Source organism: Panthera leo, chromosome C2 (genome assembly GCF_018350215.1).
Source record: "Panthera leo isolate Ple1 chromosome C2, P.leo_Ple1_pat1.1, whole genome shotgun sequence".
In the NCBI taxonomy this organism is placed as follows: domain Eukaryota; kingdom Metazoa; phylum Chordata; class Mammalia; order Carnivora; family Felidae; genus Panthera; species Panthera leo.
The window spans coordinates 157,910,659-157,926,580 of record NC_056687.1 but is presented as its reverse complement, the minus strand read 5'-3'; the positions used below and the strand labels follow the sequence as shown (position 1 = coordinate 157,926,580).

Genomic DNA, 15,922 nt, shown 5'->3' with positions numbered 1-15,922 from the left:
CCAACATGGGATTTCACCACAGAAGGACAAGCCCATATCCCACGATACCAGGAAGCCCTCCTTTGGGGAATTTGAGCTGGAGCCAAAAGGCCTATGAACATGACTAAAGTATCATCAGTCACGCAGCACCCTGGGGAGTCTCCCAGAGACTACTATGAAAGATTATGTGAAGCATACCATGTATACACCCTGTTTGACCCCGAGGCACCAGAAAGTCAACAAATGGTAAGTACCTCTTTTGTGGCACAGACTGCCCAAGATATCAGAAGAAAACTCCAGAAGTTGGAGGGCTTTGCCGGAATGAATATCACTCAGCTGATAGAGGTCGCGAGTAAAGTTTTCATGAACAGAGAAGTCGCAGCTGAGAGAGAGAAGCGGAGAGAAGACTAAAAAAGAAAGCCACCCTTCTCGCAGCAGCACTAAAAGAAATGGACACTGCAAAGACAGGAAGACCCCAACCACCAAAAGGCGGGAAGCCCAGAGCACCCTCAGCAAAAGACCAATGTGCATACTGCAAAGAGAAGGGACACCAGAAGAACAAATGTCCGAATCGGAAGGGGCTCTCAAAACCCAGCCGATATCGGGAGGAACTCAAGGCGAGAACCTCACTGGTCTGGCCAGGGTAGAATCAGACTGAGGGGGACTGGGCTCTTTCTCTTGGCCCCCATGAGCCCACGGTCGGAATGAAGGTAGGAGGCCAAACAGTAACTTTCATGGTTGACACTGGGGCTGAATACTCCGTTGTTAATTCCCTGGTGGCGCCCTTAAGCCAAAAGACGGCAACCATACTTGGGGCTACTGGGACACGGGTGATGCAACAGCCCTTCTGTCAAGTTCGACAATGTGAACCTGGGGGTCACAAGGTGCGGCATGAGTTCCTCTACTCACCTGACTGCCCGATTCCTCTCCTGGGCCGAGATATGCTCTCCAAACTTGGGGCCCAGATAACTTTTGAACCCAATGGACACACTAGCCTCCAATTAAACCCAAGCAGGAAGAAACCCTGGTCTTGGCGATTACCCTGCCAAGGGAAGAAGAATGGAGACTATTCTGTGCACAGGCCCTACCCTGTAGCCCCTCAGAATTCAGGCTTACATTCCCCTCTGTATGGGCTAAAGATAACCCACCTGGACTAGCTTGCAGTCGGGGCCCCACCGTTGTTGACCTGATCCCTGGAGCCCAACCTCAGAGACAAAGGCAGTACTCTCTTCCACTCGAGGCTAGAATGGGTATACAAGAGCACCTGACCAAGCTCAGAGAAGCAGGTATTCTAACTGAGTGCCAATCGGCTTGGAATATCCCACTCTTGCTAGTCAAGAAGCCAGGAGGAGGATACTGACCAGTACAGGATTTGAGGTCCATTAACAAAGTGACTGTTTCCTTACACCCAGTGGTTCCGAACCCATATACTCTCCCCAGACTCATTCTGGGGTCAGCCAGATGGTTTCCATGCCTCGACCTAAAGGATGCTTTCTTCTGCCTCCGCCTGGCTCCTCAAAGTCAACCCTTGTTTGGCGTTGAATGGACTGAGCCCGTTACAGGGCGCCAGATGCAGCTGACCTGGACACGACTTCCCCAAGGTTTCAAGAACTCGCCCGCTCTTTTTGGGGAAGCACTAGCTGCAGACCTCGCAGACTTTCTGAGGGAAACCACAGGGTGTGTCCTCCTCCAATACGTAGGTGACCTCCTCCTTGCCAGCGACACCCAAGAAGACTGTATGAAAGGTACCAAGGCCCTCCTGCAGTTCCTGTCCTACTCGGGGTACCAGGCCTCTTGGGAAAAAGGCACAGGTTTGTCAGCAGCAGGTCTGATACTTAGGCTTCCTCCTCACAAAAGGAAAAAGAGAACTAGGACCGGGAAGGAAGAAAGTTATCACCACACTGCCACAGCCCCAAACAAAACGAGGTTTGCATGAATTTTTAGGGGCCACAGGGTTCTGTCGCATTTGGATTCCTGGATTCTCAGCCATAGTGAGGCCCCTCTGTGACCTGATGGGAGGGCCAGACTGGGGGCCCCTCGCATGGACTGAGAAGGCAAGGGCTGCTTTCACAGAAATAAAGCGGCTCTGGGACGAGCCCCAGCCCTGGGTTTGCCTGACATAGAAAGACCCGTTAACCTCTTCGTACATGAAAAGGACAAATAGCCCTTGGAGTGCTTACTCAGAGTATGGGGCCTTGGCAATGGCCAGTGGCCTACCTGTCAAAAAAACTTGATCCTGTGGCTGCAGGATGGCCACCGTGCCTCAGAGTGCTGGCAGCCACAGTCCTGCTCATCAAGGATGCAGACAAAGTCACGCTGGGACAAACGCTTAATGTTAAGGTCCCACACGCGGTCATGTCCCTCATGAGCACCCAAGGATATCGTCTCCTCTCCAATTCTCGGCTGACACAATACCAAGGCCTTCTCTACAAAAACCCAAGGGTCGCTCTTGAAGCAGTAAAAACACTAAACCTGGCCACCTTCCTTCCCATGGGGGAGGGAGAACCCGACCAAGACTGTTCCGAAGTAGTGAATGAAGTCTACGCCAACTGCCCGGACCTCCAAGACCAGGTTATATAATAAGCCCAGAGATCACCCTGTTCAGCGATGGGAGCAGCTATTTACAAGAGGGCAGCCGAAGAGCAGGATATGTAGTAACCACAACCACCGAAGTTCTGGAAGCCAAGGCCTTGCCGGAAGGATGGTCGGCACAATGGGCTGAACTGTACGCCTTAACACGAGCCCTCATCCTTAGCAAAGGTAAATGAGTTAACATCTAAACTGATTCCCAGTATACCTTTGCTACTGTGCATGTACACAGGGCCATCTATAAAGAAAGAGGTCTCCTTACTGCTGCAGGGAAAACTATCAAAAACAAGGAAGAAATACTAAAGCTTCTTGAGACCGTATGGCTACCAGACAAGGTAGCTATCTTACACTGTAAGGGACATCAGAAAGGAGATGACCCTATAACTCAAGGAAATCGCCTGGCCGACAAAACAGCTGGAGCGGCTGCCTGTGGTGACCGAGGACAAGCTCCTATCTACACTATGACTCTTGCGCCCCACAGGGAAGCCTCCCTGCCCCTGTACACAAACAATGAAAGAAGTTGGGCCTCGACAGAAGGGGGCACACTAAGTGAAGAGGGTTGGTGGGTCATGCCAAATGGACACATCTTTGTCCTGTCATCTATGGGAAAACACCTAGTGAAGGAATATCACCAACTGATGCACTTAGGGAAAACTGCACTGGAGGCCCTCCTCAAAAAGAACTACTATATCAGCCAGGTGCCGGCATTATGCCGAGCTGTCAGTGAACAATGTGTAACATGTACCAAAACCACGCTTGGTCTGCCCCATGGCCCCCGCCTGGCACGCAAATGATGGGAGCCGCCCCTTTTGAAGACTTAGAGGTGGACTTTACTGACATACAACCAAATAAAGGATTCAGGTACCTTCTTGTAATCATCTGCACATATTTGGGATGGGTCGAAGCATTCCCGACCAGAACGGAACGAAGTCGCAAGGTGGCCAAAGCTCTTCTATGGGAGATTGCACCTCGGTTTGATCTACCCTTAACCATACACAGTGATAATTGACCTGCATTTGTGGCAGACATTATACAAACCCTGACAAAGTCCCTCAACAGTACCTGGAAACTGCACACTGCTTACCGACCCCAGAGCTCAGGGAAAAGTAGAGCAGATAAATCGCACCCTCAAGGAAACCCTGGCTAAGTTCCACCAAGAGACTAATCTCCCATGGCCAGATTTACTAGCGCTGGCCCTCCTGCGTGCCCGATGCACACCTCGGGCACTAGGATTCTCCCCTTTCGAGTTATTATGTGGGCGACCCCCTCACATGTTTAGGAAAACTCCCAGGAGACCTACACCAGATTGGAGACAAGGGAATAAGACAACAGCTCTAGACCTTGGGGGCAGTCCTAAACAAGTTACAGAGATATACCATAGAGAGGGCCCCAATTTCCTTAGGGACCCCCATTCACCCCTTTCAGCCAGGAGACTCTGTGTGGGTCAAAGATTGGAAGAGGGAACCTCTTAAACCACAGTGGACTGGGTCTCATACTGTTATTCTAACAACTCCTGCAGCCCTTCAAGTTTCAGGTGTCACCCCATGGGTCCATCACTCCAGAGTTAAGGCCAACTCAGAAGAACCCACAACCTGGCGAAGTGATCCAGATCCAGTCAACCCACTTAAACTGACCCTCAAAAGGGAAACTGCCCCTGAGACCTCCAGCCCTGCTCCAGCCACACCCCAGAAGCTGGCTGGCCTGCGCACGGCAGAAGCTTGAAGAATCAACGCACGAACCTAGCCCAGGGGTCTGGAGGCAACTCTGCCAGCCCTTGCCCCTTATTGGTGTCATAGCCCTGATCTTACTTCTTACTGTTGGGCTGATAGAGACTGTACCAACAAGCTGGACACGGGACAAAAGATGCATGCTGGGTCTCACATACCTCCTCTGGATGGGAGGGCCATTAGGTATTGCCTGTATATTATGATAGCCTCTCTCACCCTCACAACTGCCGCTTACCCACTTTGCCTCTAGGATTGTTATATGACAATAAGGGGGTCAAGGGCATTCAGTGCCTTCACCTGCCTCCACAAGATTGCTACAAGGGAAAAACACCCACTCTCTGTCAGTCACCCAGTGCCCCAAGGACTAAGTATTGGACTGTAGAGATAACCCAAAATGTCAGGAACCCATGTCACAACAAGGGCCTCCAGAGAGGGAAGCGAGCTTGCTACACTTACTTTCCTCAATAGGGGAATCTCGGATGGGGGAGGGGTGCAAGACAGGACCCATCAAGAGGTTATAAAGGATATCCAGGATAGGGTAATACAAGCCATAAAGGCGACCACTACCCCGGCAGCCTACCAAGGTGCGAACCTTTCAGCCCTCAATCAGACGCTTACCATTTCCCTACTCCAGCGTCGGGCCAACACTACTCTACAAGTCCTCCATAAAATAGATAATCACCCCCAAACCTGCTGGATGTGCTTGCCCCTCAGCTGTAAGGCTTACTTAGCCACTCCTATCCCTTTGACCTGGGAAGCTCCTGAAAATCTCAAAACCAACACCTCTGTCTTAATTGGACCCCTGGTCACTGGGGTCCGTCTCACAAATGCCAACAATCTAATCTGTACAGTCCCTGAAGGTATGAACAGTACCTCCCTATGCGGAAGAAATATAACCTTAGAGAGGAATGCAACCCTGTGTTCAACCCCTGGGGTGTTCTATCTGTGTTCTAGTTCGGCCTACCGATGCTTAGAGGCCAAGTGGACTCAGATATGTTATTCCGTCTTCCTAACCCCAGAGATATCCATGTACACGGAAGATCAGCTCCTAACAGCCTTTAGCCCCAAGTCCCAGGCCAAACTGCAGTCTTGCTACCTGTTCTGATAGGAGCAGGAATTGCGACAGGAATAGGAACCAGAATAGGGGGCATAGGTTTATCTGTAGGCCTCTACCATAGACCATCTCAAGAGCTAAATGAAGACGTGGAACAAACAGGTGGCAGATTCTCTGGTAACTTTACAAAGCCAAATAAACTCTCTGGCAGCAGTGACCTTCCAAAATAGGCAAGCCCTCAACCTCCTCACTTCAGAAAAAGGAGGGACTTGCATCTTTCTGAGGGAGGAATGTTGCTATTTCATAAACCAGTCAGGAATAGTTATAATTAAGGTTAAGGAACTCAAGGAAAGAATTTAACGTAGACAACAGGAAAAAATCAATGGAAAGGATGGGATCTCAGGGATTGGGCATCCTGGCTTCCTGCCCTGGCGGGGGCCCTCCTCTCCATAACTTGTATCCATTGGCCCCTGTATACTGAATGCCATGGTTTTATTGAAAACGCTGTTTGCTTGCCAAACTACTGCACACGTATCTTAGCCTTCCGAGAGTACCAACCTGTAAAACTGAAAGGTGATGCCTACTAAACATTTTTTTTTAAAAGGCATCAAAGGGGGGAATGTTGGAGAAGTGAATAAAGTATGCCAAAGATGGCAGACAGGGCTAAAACAGATTCTGGTCTCTAGCTTATAGACACCTCCTCCGGTTCTTCCTTTGTTTGCTGCGCGCACAAAACCTCCACAGATATGGAAGCGGACAAGTACAAATTAGCCTCCCCACTTGCGTTCGGCACTCAGGTCTTTGAAGAAACGGTCTCCTCTGAGCCTGCCGGTGTTAAATAAATCTCTGATCCACCAAGATCGCTGAGTGCCGCTTGGTTTTTCTGCCAGCGTTCCTGCCTGGTTCCGTAACACAAGAACTGTCTGTTCGGCTACAAAAAAAGTTTCTTTAATGTGAACTAGCTTATGTGCAATTGGTGAATAAGGGAAATATGTTACACCTTGTGAAGTTTTTCCCCAGCATGTAAGTGGTTTAGAGCAATCAGAAGTGGTCTTTCTACAATTACAGTGGCTTCAGCTGTATGTAAAGACCTTACAAAACCTGAAAATCCCCCAGGACTTCCTTCCTTTGATTTAAGCTTATGTTTAGTGGCTTCAAGCATCCCTGCGTTTTTCACTACATCAAGCAATCTGGAAAGCTGCTCGTGCAGATGAAAAAGGTGGAGACTTCCACACGTCTCATTTTGAGTGGTATATATTTTTTCTTCATAACACCTGTTATTTTAATGTATTATCCTACAGAATGTCAGGATTTCCAGGAATGTGTACATATCCTTACAGCAGAAACACCTGTATAATAGGCACTGTCACCCCAAACTGCCCTTTAATTTAAAATTTAAAAATTTTCATTAACTGAGAGAATACTTTAAGCTAACACTGTCTGCTAGACAGGAGTGGTTTAGTCAGAAACTTTACTGTAGAAATGTTAATTCCGTAAGTATTTTATTAAATTTTGTCTTTATCAAAAGGATTACATTTCCTTTTTTTTTTTTTTAATTTTTAATGTTTATTTTTGAGAGAGAGAGAGAGAGAGAGAGAGAGAGAGAGAGGAGGGGTACAGAGAGAGGGAGACACAGAATCTGAAGCAGGCTCTAGGCTCCGAGATGTCAGCACAGAGCCTGACGCGGGGCTTCAACCCATCAGCTATGAGATCATGACCGAGCTGAAGTCAGACACTTAACCGACTGAGCCACCCAGGTGCCCCAAAAGAATTACATTTCTAGTGCTAGCAATAAAGACTAAAAAATTGAATACAAATGAAACAATAAATACAGGTATCATCATTGGTCCTTTATCTGGTGCTCCCTAAAGCTATCTTCACTGTGTATTTAAGAAAAAATGTTGACAGACACATATAAAATGCTGGAAATATTCATTACAGACTGTTTCTAAAAGGTGAAATGTAATCTAGAATATTACAATTATTTTTTAGTTCTCTGGATATGGAATCCCACATCAAACTTTTGTACATGTTTTAATGAGTGTGTTATGTATAAAAGTAGGGGCTACTTGTGTTAGGATTTTGTGAATCTTAAATAAAATACATAAAGGATTAGCAACATCTGACAAATAGAAAATTTATATGACATCTATTATTATTAGATAATTTGGGGCTCATAAAATTCTGCAGAATTCCTTTTTCCCCTCCTAAGGGCTTGCATATAGATAGAACATGTAGTTAAATACAACATTTTATCCAAAAACAAATTTTGTGATTGGAAAATAAGGATAAGGATATGTGAAAGTCTTAAAAAATACAATGCAAGGCTAGACACAAGTCAAAAATCACAAATGAATGATTTAAGTTTACAAACTATAGGGAAAAAATTGAATCTATCAGAACAAATAAACACGGCTATTTATTTTTGTTATTCAAAGACAAATAAAGTTAGCATTTGCTAAGTAATAAAAAAACAAGTTTTCACAGGAGTATTTCTCTTAAAAAAAAGAGAGAGAACTTAAGTGTGTATAATAAAATTATATTGTGCTGTGGGAACTGCCTTTTTAATGAATAAAGTGGTTTTCTCAACTGGGAGATGGAGGGACTTCTTTTCCTTTGGCCAAAAATCTTCCCCTGCCCCCATCAATGGTGGCCAACTCATATTTCTATAGGAAAATGCCTATATACATAAAATGTCCACTTAATTCCGATATACCCTCAACCTAATTATTACCCTAAAATGATTGTTTCCTACTTAAATCATTGGAAAAAATTAAAAATATGTGTTCTGGTTCTGTTGAACCAGACAGGACAGGAAATGCGTGGTTTCCCCTGGAAGTCCTAGGAGTGTTTTTAAGTGTTTCCATAAGCTCTGCTTGAAGAGTAGGCTGACAATTTGATCATGATGGGTGGGATCAGAAGTCAGCTCTGGAAGGGCAGGGATTAGAGAAGAGAAGAAAGGGGCGCCTGGGTGGCTCAGTCGGTTGAGCGGCCGACTTCGGCTCAGGTCATGATGTCGCAGTCCGTGAGTTCGAGCCCCGCGTCGGGCTCTGGGCTGATGGCTCGGAGCCTGGAGCCTGCTTCCGATTCTGTGTCTCCCTCTCTCTCTGACCCTCCCCCGTTCATGCTCTGTCTCTCTCTGTCTCAAAAATAAATAAACGTTAAAAAAAAAAGTAAGAGAAGAAAAAGAAACTGCAAACAACCTTTAGGGCAGTGGTTCTCAAAGCTGGAAGAACATCTTTGGGAATTTGTTATAAATGCAAATTATCAGGCCCCACCCTAGACCTGCAGAATCAAAAACTGGGCGGGGCCCAGAAGTCTGTTTTAACATGCTTTTAGGATTCTGATGTTTAGGGAACCCTGATGTCATCATTTTATAGGACCCAGGTGTCTGTCCAGAAACTTTTAAGCTTTAATTCATTGAAAAAACTTCTTTAACACAACCTTAGGGAAAGATCTCTAGATAGCTGTAGCGGAAAAGTCAAATAATTTTAAGTTTTGTTTTAGCTAGTTGTTTTCTGTATGATTTACCCACTTCTTAAGAAGGAAAAAAAAAAACCAGTTCTAACTGGAAATGATGAGGGAGCATAAGGCAGGCTGAGGGCAAAGTATAAGTGAGCATTACCACGCCCCACCCCCAGGTGGGATATGTGTGGCATTTCTCAGGCACTCCTGGCTGCCCAAGGACAGAAAACAAATGGTTAAATGATAGAGACTGCATTCATACAGGACGTGGGTCTCCCTCACTTAACAAATCTTAGTAAATTACCAGAAAAGGCAATCTTATCAATAGCCTAATCTCCAGAAACCTACAGACTGTTTCCTGGAGCCCCAACATCACCTTCCCTCCATAGTGATGGGGGGGAACAGAGGCAAGAAGGAAATGGCAGAAAAAACTGAATTTCCTTATAACCTGCAGCCCACTTGACAAATATTTGAGGCTGGCAGAGTAAAACTTTTCTCCAGGAACTCCCCAGGGTCTTAATGTTAATGCTTTGCTAGAGGGAAAAACAACCTTAGCTGGACAAGACCTACATCTCCAGGATCCTGTGAGTCTTTAGCATATGAAAGTCTCCTTGGAAACTTGCCTCAGGACTTTACCCTCCCCAAGCCCGTAGTGTATAACCAGTCATTCTTCACCACCCCAACGCAGCTCGTTTTGCCCTGGGGTCCTGTCCCCGTGCTTTAATAAAATCACTTTTGCACCAAAGATGTCTTCAAGAATTCTTTCTTGTCCATCGGCTCTGCACCCCCACGAACCCCACCATCATCCTAAAACCTCATCAGAAACAAGGTTAAAACCCAGCCGGTTGGCAGGCATGGCTGCTTGTCTTTTCACGTGGCACAGATCTTAGATCAGTTCTCATCTCTGCAAGACCAAGAACCCAATTACACCACTTTAGTCAGAGATAAACAGGCCTAGGGAAAACAAAATCATAGGGGGCCTGATTTGATAACTGCAATGTCAACTTTTTAATTTACTACGAGAAATGTGATTGCTAACGACAAGAAGATTTAGATCTGTGGTTCTTAGGCCTTAGTTACCCAGAAAGTCAAATGATTTTTAGCAGATTGAAAATCTGCTTCAGAGTGGAGTTGGGTGCACTCATTTGCTAGTGATAAATAGTCTGAACGCCTGGGACACCCAGGTCAACCGCAGGGTTTTGTCTCCAGATAAATTCTTCCGTTGCCTACTATTCTTCCATTTGGAAAAGGCGTCAGGCATGCTACAAAATAACTAATTTTTCAGACTTCAGAGGCACTCTGGGTCCCTAATTCACCTAATTCCTCAACAGGCATTTACCATGTTCTTATGTGCCAGACTCTATGCAAAGTACTGGGAATAAAAAAAGCAAAACAAAAAACACATTAAGACAATCCACTTGTCCAAAATTTTAGCGTAGGAAAGAGGGAGAGAGTGGAAAAATAGACAAAGATAATTATAAAACGATATAGAAAATGAAATAATACAGCCGCGCACAGAGCATTATGGGACACTCTCTGGTACAATAGGTAGAATGGGAGAGGGGAGTTGGACGGTCTTTTCCAAGGAGATGGTGAACTCTGGACGGAGGTGGAAGATGAGGAAGGTCACAATTTATTTACAGTCCATCGAAAATGGCCTCTGTCATCCGTTTAATAGTGATGTTAGCTTTTATTTCGTAAAATGAAAACTTCTCTGACCTTAACCTAAACTCTGTGCGAACCGAGGCATTAAACCTATGCAGTTTCAGGTCAAATGTGGTAGGAAGAGATCATCGAAATTGGTGGAAAAGCCACATTATGGGTTGTTAAAAAAAAAACAAAACAAAAAAACAACTATTCTGCTTACCTCTGATACAGAAACAGTAACAATGTTTGTTAAATAAAGGCCCTAAGATTGATTTTTGGCCATTTGGCATAATTTTTATTTGAAAGTAACTTATTTTAACAAAGTTTAATATCCCCCACGCTTCTCTCATTTAAACTGTGACTTATCTTACTATTTTGCAAGGGTTTAAAAGCAATTTGCTCTGTCAAGGAGGAATAAAAGCAATTTTTCATTGCTTTTCAATGACTACTCAGGAAAGCGAAAAAGGTAAAGGAAAAGCAAAAGCAGCAAGTCCCATTAAATAAATTAATAAATTACAGCAAGAGCAAAGCAGGTAGACTCTTTAGTTTCCTTCCTAAGTCTCTGGCTATGAGGTTTGAATCACGACAGTTTCCTATAAGGTAAAGGGCTTCGGGGATATACTGCCGGAAGCAAACCTAAACCTTCTTTGGCTTCTCATTTCAAAACAAGTTAAGACAGGTGCGGTGCAGGTACCCCCGGGCCCTGGCAACGCCTCAGTTCAAGAGTTAGCGCGTCGACCTAAGGTGACTGTGCACGCTGCCCGCCCAGACGCCCGTTCTGAGCGCGCCCGTTCAGGGCCGAGCGGCCCGAAGGTACCACTTGGCGCACCTCCCCTCCTGCTCCTTACAGCTCGGCCCAGCGCCCAGCGCCAACGACTCCTCAGACCTGCTCCACCTACCGCCCGGTACCAGGGCGAAGGGCGGTCCCTCCCGCAGGGCGGCGCGGGGGCGGGGGGCGCATGCGCAGCGGAGGGCCAGCCCTGGCAACGGGAGCGCGCCGCGGGGCCCGGCGCTCCCACCTCCACTCGCCCCACTGGGGGAGAGGCTGACAAATTCCTACCAGCGGTGCTCGCCGAGCCCCCGTCCCTGAACTCGCAGCCGGGCGCGCACCCCTGCGCGCGTCGCTCCGGCGCCAGCCGCGACGGGTCGCTCGAGGCGAGTCCGGCGTCTGGCCGGCGCCGAGCTCGCGCTCCCATTGGCCGACGCGTGCCCGGCCTTCCTTCCCTGAGCGCCTGCGCGCAGCCGGACGCAGGGGAAACCCCGAGCGGTCCCCAGCCCCGCGCCGGTAGCACTGCCCAGGTCACCGGCCTGGGGTCCCCGGACCTCTTGAGACCCTTGCCCCTCCGCCTTCTTACCGCCCGGCCGGGACGGAGCTCCGCCCTCCCCGGAAAGCACTGGGAGACGCGAATGAGCACTCCAAGACCTGATGGACTAGGCCGGAGGGAGTCAGAAAATGACCGGGTGGCAGGTGACGGGGCCTGACCGGAGCAGGGCAGGCTGCACGGGGAGCGGAGGGCGACCGAGCACGCGCTGGAACCCGGAGCGGGGACTGGCGGGGGGGGGGGGGGGGGGGGGTGGCGCGCATGCGCCGGGCCGCCCTCCGCCCTCCCGCCCCGCGTCCCCCACCGGGGCGGCCTGGGAGCGTGGGGGGCGGGGGGAGGCTGGCCCTGTGAAACGCGCTCGGCGCTTTCGGAGCTGATGCCTTAGGTCGGCTCTCAGTGGGGAGTACCAGGTTTTAAAGGTATTAACGTGTGCCCTTTGGCATTCCATATAGAAACATAGCTAATTTTTAAACATTTCTTTTCTCCAGCTTGCATTTTCTGACTTTGGTCCCTTCGATATCTGACCTGTTTCAAACTTGAAGCGCCCCCTTGCCCTCCCGTCACCGCCGCCTCTTTAAACTATTCATCTAGGGTTTTAGCTTTATTTTGCTCTTTTGGCTTCGATTATTCCTAGAAACAGCAACAACTGAAATTAGGCAAATGCAACAAACGCTCTTTTCCCTTTCTTTGGCACTGTTGACAGAAGCAAAAAGGAGCTCCTCCATTTTTTCCAACCCTAGGACCGTAAGGGCTCTTGATTTGTCCTTAGAAAGGGCCTGGCCACTTGCAATCTATTCCGTTCAATCCCATTTTTTTAAAAAATTCTTTTAAATGTTTTTTATTTGTTTTGGAGAGAGACAGAGCATTAATGGGGGAGGAGCAAAGAGAGAGGGAGGCCCAGAATCCTAAGCGGACTCCGGGCTCCGAGCTGTCAGCGCAGAGCCCAACATGGGGCTCCAATCCACAAACCGTGAGTGAGATCATGACCTGAGCTGAAGTGGTTGCTTGACTGAGCCACCCAGGCGCCCCAATCCCATTTTTTCTTAAAAGCTTAATTTACAGGGTGCCTGCTTGGCTCAGTTAAGCCTCCCACTCTTGATTTTGGCTCAGGTCATGATCGGTGGTTTTCTGAGTTAAAGCCCCGAATCGGACTCTGTGCAGGCAGCCCAGAGCCTGCTTGGGATTCTCTCTCCCTCTCCCTCTGCCCTTTCCCCACTCACGCTGTCTCTGTCTCTCTCAAAATAAAAAAAACATTTTTTTATTAAAATAAAAAAATTTTTAAAAGTTTATGCTCTTTGCCATTTTAATCCTTTCAGATGCATCCTAGCCACAAGCATCTAAACAGTGTTGCTCTTTGCATTTCAGTTTCCATTTATAGGAAAGACTAATTTATAAGCGGCCACTTAACATTCTCCACTTGTCCCCAAAAGCACCTTAAACTTAACGGTAGTAATCTCCAAACCTAATCTAGTTCCTAGGTGCCGCAATTAAGTAATGGTAGTTATAGTCACCTGGTTTTTTCATACTAGACAAGTGGGCATTTTTCTTGACATCTCCTGCCTCATTTCCACTACCCTGTTCATGATAGTGTTCATTTCATATCCTATCATATGGTAAAAGGTGATGTGAAATGTTGGGGTCCAGGAGCAAATGGTCAAGAAAGAACTGAGACATCTCCAGTGCAAAAAAGTGAGTGTATTGAAGCACAGGACCCTGGGCAGAAAGAGCTGCACTGCAGTTGTGAGGAATGGCTGATAATAGACTTTCAGGCTGGGAGGGGGTCAGGTATCGTGTAACTCTCTAAGGAATTTGGAAGCAGGTTTTCCAGCACCTTGAGAGGCAAGCTGTTGTTAGGAAAAGGTCATTTACAATGGTCTATAAAACCTTAGTCATGAGACCCTTCAGATGTGTACCAGTGGCCCTGTGCTTGGAGGATAATTGCTAACATGTATCTTGGGAGGTGGGGGTGGGGATGCGTAGAGAGTTTCCAAAGGGATTTTCCAAAGGATCTTTGATCCAAAGGGTCAGGTTACTGTCAAGCTAAGGTTGCCTTTTGCCTTTAGCAAAGTATTAACACTGAGACAGCTAAGATCCTTGAGGAAGGTTGCTGTCTTCCTCAAGTACTTGTCAATACGCTGTAAGTGATTAGGAAGTTTAATTTTTTCCCCCTTTGTTCTCCACATTAATAGGCATTTTGCTAAGTGCTAGGATTTAGCTTTTTTTAGTCTTGGGAGGGTGCACTTATTCCAGTGATGCTATTATCATATTTTGAGAACTTTAAGAAATACTTTCAGTTCTAGTCACAGTTGATTATTCACCTTATTCAGACTTTTTCTCTAAATGATTTTAAATTATGGTTTAAAGTATCAAATCAAGGACTGAGAATGATCACCTTGGACAATGACTGTACTACAGATCTTGAGGAGGACTTCACAAAAGGAGTTTTAACTTCTTAAGGTGGTTAGGAATAGTACTTGTTAGGGTATCTAGATTGTGGTATACTTGTTTAAAATACTATTTTCTTTAGCCATACCTAATGTAACAAATTACAGATTTTCAAAATACATGTAGTATTCTAAGATACAATAAAGGAAAGTTACTCAGAGGGTAATTTAAAAATTTTTGGTGTAACTTAGAAGGTGCTCTGGAATTTTAGTGTTTGAATCATCTTTCAATAGTATTTATGATTCTAGATTACAGATGTAGAATAGGATTTAGAGACTGGACTGTATATACATTATTTCATACCCAAAAGCTTTATCTTTAAACTCCAGTGACTTCCTCATGTACTTCCCTTTTATATCCCCCTCTCATTAAATGCTGCACTATATTCAGTTTGTGATTTATCATTGTTTGGATTTCAGAATAAATAGGGATTTACTACATTTAGGTTTACCTAAGTTAAAGAGAAGTAAAGTAATTTGAAAAGTCATTTTTCTGTGTGGGTAAACCATCTGCATACTTCAAATTTTTTTGTTTTGCTGGAAGCCGAGCTATCCCAGCCTGAGTGGCAGGGCCCGGGCTGTGGACGGATTGGTGACTGCAAGGCACCCGCCGACAGGGAAGCTTCTTGTCCTCCCGCTTTTAGGTAATTTGGCCTTAAAACTACCTGGGGTATTGTCTGTTGGGGAATTGCCCTCGGCAGGCCCTCTGGGAAAAGAACCAGTAGGAAAGAAAATAAGGTTCCGCAAGAAATGTGCGGCCTTACGTTTAGCCCTTGCCATTCCCCATGGAGACTCCTCTACTTATAGGAAGGATAGCCTCGTACCTTTGCCAGCAAAGAGGGCCTGTATAGGAGAGACATGGATTTGAAAGCCCCACTCTGGCAACTAAGGAGTGTATCTATAGACACAGGTCACTCTAATCCCTAGGCCCACTTGGCGCCCAGGAGGCATTCCAGATGATGACTGAACCTAGTCGGTTAAAGTACAGAATGGTTCATTGGTTCCTAGGTGCACTGTCTCTCTGAGAATGTATAAGGCGTGGGTTTCTAAGGCCCTCTTGGCCCTCTTCCTGGCACCTCGGACCCAGGCGAACACTTTTGTTCTTCAAAACCACGAATGCTTCAGGGAAACAACTAACAGGTTGTGTCCCTCTAACTGTTCCACTTGAGGTGTTGAGAGATAAGTGACCTTTCATGAAAACCGCAAAGCAAATACTTTATAGATTATAGATAAACGTAGATACATAATAAAAACAATGAAAGAAATTAATAAGCAAAGGGCAGGAGGGAACGTTATGAGAAAACAATCATGTTATTCCTTATTGGGTGATGATACATAGAAACATTTTCAAAATTAGGTAATGTTAGAAAAACATAGATGACGTATGCTACAAGGAAATCACTAGCATATATAATGCCACGTTTGGTACAATAAATTGGCCAGTTCAACACACCGCTGTTGTCTGTGTCCATTTTTATTTTAGTTTTAGTTTTTTATTTTCCAGTTTTTTATTTTAGTTTTATTTTCACCGACGCTGTTCTTCCTTCGGGAACCCCTGGTTGCTGGAGCTGGTCTCTGGCAGTGTTTGGAAACTATTAACTTACTATAAACCAATAAAGGGCAAAAGCTGAATATAGTGAAAATTGTCCTTACTTTTATTGCCTTTTATTTTCAACAATGATTACTTGAACTTAA

At 46.2% G+C, this 15,922-nt stretch overlaps 1 protein-coding gene across 5 annotated transcripts in view; it reads right to left on the bottom strand.

Moving 5' to 3' along the window:
• Positions 1–12,002, bottom strand: part of TCAIM (T cell activation inhibitor, mitochondrial) — a 74,995-nt gene extending 62,993 nt beyond the window's left edge. For 3 of the 5 annotated variants that reach the window (XM_042955972.1, XM_042955971.1, XM_042955977.1), the window contains exon 1: positions 11,817–12,002. The gene's annotated coding sequence lies outside the window, so the exon portion shown is untranslated. Of the gene's footprint in view, positions 1–233; positions 417–11,521; positions 11,570–11,816 lie in introns of those variants that run through there. The other 2 variants (XM_042955974.1, XM_042955973.1) reach the window with 2 other exon arrangements.
• Between the last annotated feature and the right edge of the window lie 3,920 nt (positions 12,003–15,922).